The 9493-nt window shown below is 39.6% G+C and overlaps 1 protein-coding gene and 1 pseudogene across 1 annotated transcript in view; both read right to left on the minus strand.

The window, feature by feature from the left end:
- Window positions 1-9493, minus strand: part of LOC137623317 (uncharacterized) — a 209531-nt gene that overhangs the window by 187308 nt on the left and 12730 nt on the right. The window lies entirely within an intron of this gene.
- LOC137623612 (myosin regulatory light chain 2-like) lies at window positions 5650-7239 on the minus strand (annotated as a pseudogene).

The following is a 9493-nucleotide window of genomic DNA, read 5'->3' on the forward strand; positions in this document are numbered from 1 at the left end:
GAGGATATCCTCGCAAGTAAAAGGTAATCATTATGAATATGGAAAGAAAGATTTGCTTATACTTCTACCTTTTACTTCAGAGAATTACTTTGTACTTCTACCTTATGCTTACATGGATATCCTTCATTTTTATGAATACCTCCCAATATCTAATCCAAATGCACGATGTTTATACGCTTAAGTTGTACCTGTATAACATGAAGAGCCAGTTGATATACGCATTTAAGAGTGACATCTGGTGAGCGACTATTATTATTATTATTATTATTATTATTATTATTATTATTATTACTTGCTAAGCTACAACCCTAGTTGGAAAAGCAGGATGCTATAAGCCCAGGGGTTCCAACAGGGAAAATAGCCCAGTGAGGAAAGGAAAAAAGGGAAATTAAATATTTAAAGAGTAACAACATTAAAATAAATCTCCTATAAAAATACAAAAACTTTTACAAAACAAGAGGAGGAGAAATAAGATAATAGAGTGTGCTCGAGTGTACCCTCAAACAAGAGAACTCTAACCCAAAGCAGTGGAAGACCATGGTACAGAGGTTACGGCACTACCCAAGACTAGAGAACAATGGTTTGATTTTGGGGTTCTTCTCCAAGAAGAGCTGCTTGCCATAGCGAAAGAGTCTCTTCTACCCTTACCAAGAGGAAAGTCGCCACTGAACAATTACAGTGCAGTAGCCCCTTAGTGAAGAAGAATTGTTTGGTAATCTGTGTTGTCAGGTGCATGAGGACAGAGGAGAATATGTAAAGAATAGGCCAGACTATTCAGTGTGTGTGTAGGCAAAGGGAAAATGAACCGTAACAAGAGAGAAGGATGCAATGTAGTACTGTCTGGCAAGTCAAAAGACCTCAAACTCTCTAGTGGTAGTATATCAACGGGTGGCTGGTGCCTTGAGCAACCTACTACCAATAACCTTAACAAGACAGAAGGTACAGTTGGCTTTATTAATTCCGGTACACTTCATGGTAAGCTAAGGAGACATCAGTGTACCGGTATTAATAAAGGCAACTGTGCCAATGATTGCTGAAGTTAATTCTATCTTAATGTTGTTACTGTTCTTAAGATATTTTATTTTAATTGTTCATTACTTTTCTTGCATTTTATTTATTTCTTTGTTCCCTTTCCTCACTCAGCTATTTCTCCCTGTTGGAGCCCTTGGGCTTATAGCACCCTGTTCTATCAATTTGGATTGTAGCATAGTTTGTAATAATAATATTAAAAATAATAATAAAAATTCGTATTATTAAAGCTTTTTTAATATCTTTTTATCAGCCTTTTAACCTTGTTTTATTATCGTCCTTATACCTCACACAGACAACAACAACAATAACTACAACCACAACCCATTGAAGCACAATGTAGAGCTACAATACAATTAATATATTTCTAACTCCAATATAGGAAAACAAATAAAACCTCTCTGATCATTTCGACTTGTATATAAATACATAGTGCTTTCCTTCCAAAGCCTTGAATGATAGATATCTATTTTCGATCATGACATTAAGGTGACGTCTCTTTGTCGTAGCCAGAGGTTTAAAATGATAGCAATATTGTATGTCACAGTATGTGATTAAATGGTTTGCATTATTATTTTCAAATATGCAATATCTAGTTTGATTCGTTCATTTGAGTATACCATTTCCAAATTCATCCTTTAAAGGTTTTAAAGGCCACTCATGAATGACAGGAGCAAGGAACAGTGACAATGCCCAAGTAAGCTGGACGATGCCCTAGACACTGACCATATAGACATATCAGCGCACATACCCCATCTCCACTCAAGCTAGACCAGGGAGGGCCAGGCAATGACTGTTAATGTCTCAGCAGGTAAACCTATAGACTTCCCAAATCCTCTCATCTTTAGCTCACAAGGATGATGAGGTTGCAGACACTTGAGAGCTAACGAGTTTGAGTGGGATTCGAACCCCAGTCTGGCAATCACCTGGCAGAGACGTTACCAATAAGGCCACAACAACAATTGACAATTGGAAAATCTAAATATGAAAAGATAACGCTTGTGTTGCTTAGGTTAAATAGTACCTTACAATATATATTTTACTGATTAAATAGTTGAATGAAAATATTGTCATACAAAAAAGGAAATATATATATAATTTCAGGTATTATTTGCATAAGCAACATCATCATTATCATCTCATCCTACGTCCATTGACGTAAAGGGCCTCGGTTAGATAACGCCCGTCGTCTCTATCTTGATCTTTTAAATCAATACTTCTCCATTCATCATCTACTTCACGATTCATAGTCCTCCTATAGCAAGTTAAATTAAATATTTGGATTGAACATATTACTCTCTTTCAACCTGTGATCTTAATAGCCGATGGCCTTTCAACCTATCACTTACTCCCTTAGCCATCAACTTTGTTGGACATCCTAGCCATCAGAACGATTACTCGATTCATCATTACAAAATACCTCTTGCTTGAGGGCACACTCCGGCGTATTATTCTATCTTATTCCCCTACCTCTCGTTTTATTTTAAGTTTTTATAGTTTATATTGGAAATATTTACTTTAATGTTGTTACTGTTCTTATGATATTTTATTTTGATTGTTCATTACTTCTCTTGCAGTTTATTCATTTCCTTATTTTCTTTCCTCACTCACTGGGCTATTTTGACCTATTCGAGCTCTAGGGCTTGTAGCAACCTGCTTTTTCCAACTAGGGTTGTAGCTTAGCTGGTAATAATAATAATAATAATAATAATAATAATAATAATAATCGTACGAGGTAATGGTACTCAGACAGGCGCTGTCCATCTACTAACGACAAACCACGGCATAGGTTACAAAAATAAACCTAACGAGGAGTTTTTTCATGTGTTGGTGGGGGGTGGGGGGGGGAGGCGATCCTGCGCAATAGCCCTTTCCCCCATCCCCGAAAACACCCCAGTTGATGTCCAACATGCAGACACTGCTGTCTCTTCTGCCTGGCTGGGCACTGGCTATTATTTTAGCTTCGTTGGCGCCTTATATTGAAGAGGCTATTGTTTCATCTAAAGGTTTTAAAGGCCGCTCATGAATGGCAGAGGCAAGGGACAGTGACATTGCCCTAGCAAGCAGGACAATGCCCTAGAGACTGATCAGCGCCCAAGAACCCTTTCCAGCCAAGCTAGGACCAAGGAGGGCCAAGCAATGGCTGTTGATGACTCAACAGAGAGACCTATAGGCTCCCCAAAACCCCTAATCCTTAGCTCACAAGGATAGTGAGATTACAGCGACCAAAGAAACTAACGAGTTTGAGCGGGACTCGAACCCCAGTCTGGCGTACACCAGTCAGGGACGTTACCACATCGGCCACCATAACGTTGAAGCCCTTGGGTTTATAGCATCCTGTTTTTCCAGCTAGGGTTATAGCTTAGCTAGTAATAATCATTATGGTTCTAAAAAAAAAAAAAAAAACCAGAACCTTTTCCTTTAACTATGAAATATAGTCTTCCTTCACCTCATGCGGTCAAAATTCCTATTCAGCAAATATCTAATATCATAATCATCTATTTCAAATGCGTTTTTTTTTTTTAAAAGAAACTGTCAATTAATTTTGTCCTGAGTCTATTCCAAATATGAAAAAAAATATATCGGTACTGCTATTTCATTTTGTATTGGGCATTGCTTTATCTGTCTTGGGTTAGAGTTCTCTTGCCTGAGGATAAACTTGGGCACACTATTCTATCTTATTTCTCTTCATCTTGTTTTGTTAAAGTTTTTCTCGGTTATATAGGAAATATTTATTTCAATGTTGTTACTGTTCTTAAATATTTAATTTGTCCTTGTTTCCTTTCCTCACTGGGCTATTTTCCCTGTTGGAGCCCCTGGGCTTATAATGTCCTGCTTTTCCAACTAGGGTTGTGGCTTACCAAGTAATAATAATAATAATAATAATAATAATAATAATAATAATAATAATAATAACAAAGTGGCAACTATTTCCTCTTTCAGGGAAAAACCTTCACTGGTATAACCATTTATGTGTAGCTTTTTTAGCAACATTGAAATTTTTCAGGAAAAAATCTTCATTGCTATGATGTTTTATATTTAGTTTTTTTTAGTAGCACTCAAAATTTCAAAGAGAAAAATCTTCATTGGTACAACCTTTCATATATGGCTGTTTTTTTTAAGCAGGCCTCAAGTAAAAAGTATATTTTGAAATAAATAAAAATAAAAATAAGAGTGCGATTCTTTTCCATAGTACCATTGTACAAAATGACGAGACCCTCGAAGTCTGCTTTCATTTAAGCGGACGAGGGATCTCAGAATTGGTGTTGGTACAGCATCCACATTCATCTTTCATTGTTGAATATTCTGTTATTTGTAGTATGTAGAAAAAATTGAAGAATTTAAATATGAGTGCGGGGTATTTCATTAACCCTATGGCAACCCAGGCCTTCACATAATTGCTTTCAGGCTCATTACTTTTGGTCAGAGTAATAACGTCATGTTTCAGCCTAGTTTATATTGACGTTCCGTAGAGTAACTTACAAAGGTATAGAGATAGAAAGCAACTGAACATTGCATTAGAAAGCTGAATAAATGTTCTATGTCACACTTATGGTTACATGACGGACTCTGTTTTCCTGCTAAAACTTTCAATATCTTCCAAGTTCTTCAGAAAGTTCTGTTGCTACAATATTTCGTCTCTGGGTGTCTCCTGTTACACCATTTGCTTATATAATCTTATAGTAAAAGAAAAATCTTCATGGAGACTGACTGAACCCCTAAAGCCACCATCTATAAAATGAGTTCAATAAAAAGTAGACGGTGCTATTTGAAAGTCAGGGTTTTCATGTCTCTAGAAAGAGAACATACTTAATAAGCATCAAGTTTAGATTTGTCCATTTACTGCAAATATTCTATTTCATGACATCATTGTAATTGTGGAGAGAGAGAGAGAGAGAGAGAGAGAGAGAGAGAGAGAGAGAGAGAGAGAGAGAGAGGAGAGAGAGAGACTGCCCCCTTCCAGCAAGCATTATGCTTCAGGACAGCAATTGTAATTGTTGAGAGAGAGAGAGAGAGAGAGAGAGGAGAGAGAGAGAGAGAGAGAGAGAGACTGCCCCCTTCCAGCAAGCATTATGCTTCAGGACAGCATTGTAATTGTTGAGAGAGAGAGGAGGAGAGAAGAGAGAGCGAGAGAGAGAGAGAGAGGAGAGGAGAGATCGAGAGAGAGAGAGAGAGACGGAGACTGCCCCCTTCAGCAAGCATTATGCTTCAGGACAGCATTGTAAATTGTTGAGAGAGAGAGAGAGAGAGAGAGAGGAGAAGAGAGAGAGAGGAGAGAGAGAGAGAGAGCGAGAGAGATTTAAGTTAAGTTTTCAAACCATTTGAATTATTGGACTAAGTGTTCAAATGCAGTGTTATGCATATATCACTTTTTTATCAATGACAGTGAATGAAGTACTGCATAATGCAACAGAATCAAATGATGGAAATTATTCATTAGACTTCAATTTCCGTCATAATGCCCAGTCACACTAAATATTGAAAGTAAATTTTTACCAAAAAAACTTATACAACCTTTTCACAATATCTCTTATTTCATTTGATATCCTGACCGGGAATCTTAGCAAACAACCTTACCACACAACTGCACAAAATAATGGACAAATGATACATGTTGGATTATAGTAAAACATTTTATTGTATGTATCTTGTAAGATGCCAATACAATGTTTCACATAAAGAAACAATTCATGTTATTTGTGATGTGGAAGAGCGTACATCCACATGGAGAGGCATGGCAACAACACCCCTCTTCCTGACCTTCTTCGAGGTTTACTACGGCTCCTGAGGACGTAGAAGTCACCAGCCACAGTTCTTTTGTTCACTGTTCTTCTTGCTTACTTTCTTCGATGACCTTGAATCGTTTCCCCAACTCAAAAGATATTCATGTTTAGCGTGTGAGTGTGTGTGTGTTTGTGTCTTGCTAGGAGCCGCACTTTCATACTTCACTTCTAGTCACAAAGTCTTTTATTTTCTTTCATTATTCTAATCACTGTCCAGATGGCACATTGAATCTTGGGAGCGGCGGGGCCCTCCAGGTGGAAGTCTACGGCGGCTACGATTGCTTTGATACGCACATAACACCGCTCCCGACTTGGCTTTTCACCTTAAGATCTAGAAGAAGAAGAAGAAGGCGATGATGGTGAAGATGAGACACTTCGTGTTCGGATGGGGCTACACGGCGCAGAACGATCACCTCTGCTTGAGAACGATCTTATCCTTTGCAATGCCACCGTCTTCGAGGGTCTGTTTCACATTGAAATATATCATTTACGGGGTCAAGTAGCGACAGGATCACAATATAAAGCGGCAGCTACGAGAGCCCGCCACTTCAACACTGTCATTCCTGCTGGCCCGCAAGAAATATGGGTGGATGTCGATGATGATGATGACCGGAGAAAACAACAGAGAAAGAGAATAAGACGACGAAGATATTCACGATACAATGAAATAGCAGCAGCAGAGGCCAGCAGTCGTTGTTGACCAAGAAAAGCTTGAGTGTCACAGCCATAGGCAGCAAATCCTGAACCTGTTTTCCACATTGAGATTGACTTAGAAAAAACCTTCCGCTGCTGCTCACCCACATTTCCTTCGGGCATGGGCGTAGGGATGCGACAGAGGGAACTTAGGCGGCGTCCTCCTCCTTGCTGCTGCTGGCGCAGAGCATGGCAACAAGAGCGTTGGAGTCGATGATGCCGGTGTCCTCATCGTATTCCATGATGTCGAAGGCGGCGGCGACCTCTTCCTTGGTGAACTTGTCACCGAAGGCCATGAGCATGGACTTGAACTGCTCAGCGTCGATCTTGCCGGCCTCCTTCTCGAAGGCGCGGATGGAAGCGGCGACGACATCGTCATCATCGGATTCGCCGGAGGACCTGGAGGCGAACATGTGGAGGAGGGTGGTGAAGTTGATGGGGCCGGGGGCATCAGCCAACATCTCGTCGAGCTCAGCCTCAGAGCACATGCGGCCGATCTCGTCGAAGGTGGCGCGGAGGTCGCCCTTGTTGATGATGCCATCGCGGTCATGGTCCATTATCTGGAAACCCTCCTTGAACTCAGCCACCTGCTTCTGGGTGAACATGGTCGAAGACATTGCTTCCCACCTCCCTTCTTGGCCTTCTTGGAAGAAGAACGGGATCCCCTTTGAGGCAGGCATGGTTGCAACCTTAAGCTGTGATGCACTGGCGAGGGTTTCACACGCTCCCTACTTTATATCCTCTGGAGAGGTGGAGTCGAGGGGCGGCAGCAGCGCAAGAGCCCCCTGCGCAAGCCACCTATATTTGGGAGAGAGGGGGCGTGGCCCCTACTCTGTTTTCCCTCCTCTTCTTTTTTCGCCAGGGATATCTGACAGTACTCGTGGCCACAAGTAAAAATACCTGGGCGCAGGACCCCGCCAGTACCACGCAGCTCAGCTTACAAGATCACAGAGACGCCTCACATCGCCGTTACTGTCGGGGCGCTAGCAATCGGGGAACTTACTTCTGACCACGACCTCAAAAACACACACACACCACACAATCTCAATCAATTCATATCAAGACAAAATTCTGATAATATAATCTCAAGAGGTTACGGTTAATATCAGGTCATGTTGGGTCAAGATATTCGACTTACTGAAAACACCTTTCTTATTTTCTTCATTTTTCTATGTATCGTTTACATCTAGGAAACTTCAGTACCGCAATTTGTAACGGAAATTCTCGCAAAGTTTACCAAGTGCCAACATTTTAGAAAAAAAAAAAAAAAAAAAAACTATCCTTCTCATCAAAGAAAAGTGATCAAATTACCAATTTTTCAACACCGCCTACTATGTCATTAAACCACAGATTATTTACAAAACGTCAAACCACTAAAACACCGAGACATACATAATGACAAAAAAGACCTTAAAAAACCGTTCAACGAATATAAAATTATTCAGACAAAATCTCAACGAGAAAGGTAGAGGACAAAAGAACGAAGAAAATAAGTTTTTCTTTTGTATTATCTTGCTAAAAAGAATGAAAGTGCTCGCGAGAGGATGGCGATCTATTTCCGTGACCCTCTGAGAGCCCTCCAAGTACGGGGCCGGCGGCCGAGCAGATGTTGGTGTTATTTCCTATCTAAGAGAGTATTACATGTTCGTTATTTCAATCAGTTTCTTTTTTATGAACGATTTAATATAAGATAAAGTGTCTAGAATTAAAGACGGGAGATGCGAAAAGGATTCATGTAGAAAATTGACATTAAGAAACGAGTGTAAGGAAAAAATACGTTTTGGGTAAAATTCACACAGAAGAAAACAATAAGAAGCCATCTGTCTTTGACATCTGTCAAATTGCAATGAATATGGCAGGTAGAACCCAGGGCTATTTTTGCCTAGAGGGGTTCACCTATGATGACGTATCAACTGTTAACTAAACGCTCATAGAGAGAGAGAGAGAGAGAGAGAGAGAGAGAGAGAGAGAGAGAGAGAGAGAGAGGAGGAGAGGAGAGAGAGAGAGAGAGAGAGAGGTCATGGATGCGACAAATACTTAAGAAAACAGAAGTAAATATTGTGTTAGAATTTAAACAGCGGAACCCATACAAGATTCTTCCAACGTTAAATAAGTAAAAATGTTTTCATTAAGTTGAGAGAAAATTTGTATATATGCTAACAGACACGAAAAAGTGTATTCACCTGTACACATACATACATAAAAAACTCGAGGAAGGTTCATAGCAAGAAATATTAAATTCCTCACTCTCTCTCTCTCTCTCGCTCTCTCTCTCTCTCTCTCTCTCTCTCTCTCTCTCTCCTCTCTCTCTCCTCTAAAAAGCCTTTGTATTTTTGATCGCCAAATGCAAATTAATAAAAGTACCTTATGCTATTCTAACAACATCTTTTTGTCACAATATATAAGGCTGATTCTATGAGCCTTATACTTTTTCATTTTAAGTAAAAATATCATAAAGGGTGTAAATATTCTTAGCTTTCAAAATCATTGGAGAGAGAGAGAGAGAGAGAGAGAGAGAGAGAGAGAGAGAGAGAGAGAGAGGAGAGAGAGAGAGAGAGAGAGAGAGATTTTGCAATGGAATGAAAAAAAATATTCTCACGTTCTTGGAAAAAAATTTCTTTATTTTCAAAAATAATAGTTAGTTAGTGAGAGAGAGAGAGAGGAGAGAGAGAGAAGAGAGAGAGAGAGAGAGAGAGAGAGAGAGGAGAGAGAGAGAGAGAGAGAGAGAGAGAGATCCTAGTCAGAAATTTTGCAATGGAATGAAAAAAGAAAAAAATATCTCCTAGTTCTAGAGCAAAAATATTCTTTGCTTTCAAAAAGATGACATAGAGAGAGAGAGAGAGAGAGAGAGAGAGAGAGAGAGAGAGAGAGAGAGAGAGAGAGAGAGAGAGAGATCCTACCCAGAAATTTTGCAATGGAAATGAAAAAAGAAAAAAGTATTCCCTAGTTCATGGGCAAAAATTTTCTTCACTTTCAAAAACATGAGA

The sequence above is a fragment of the Palaemon carinicauda genome, chromosome 30, assembly GCF_036898095.1.
Source record: "Palaemon carinicauda isolate YSFRI2023 chromosome 30, ASM3689809v2, whole genome shotgun sequence".
Taxonomy (NCBI): domain Eukaryota; kingdom Metazoa; phylum Arthropoda; class Malacostraca; order Decapoda; family Palaemonidae; genus Palaemon; species Palaemon carinicauda.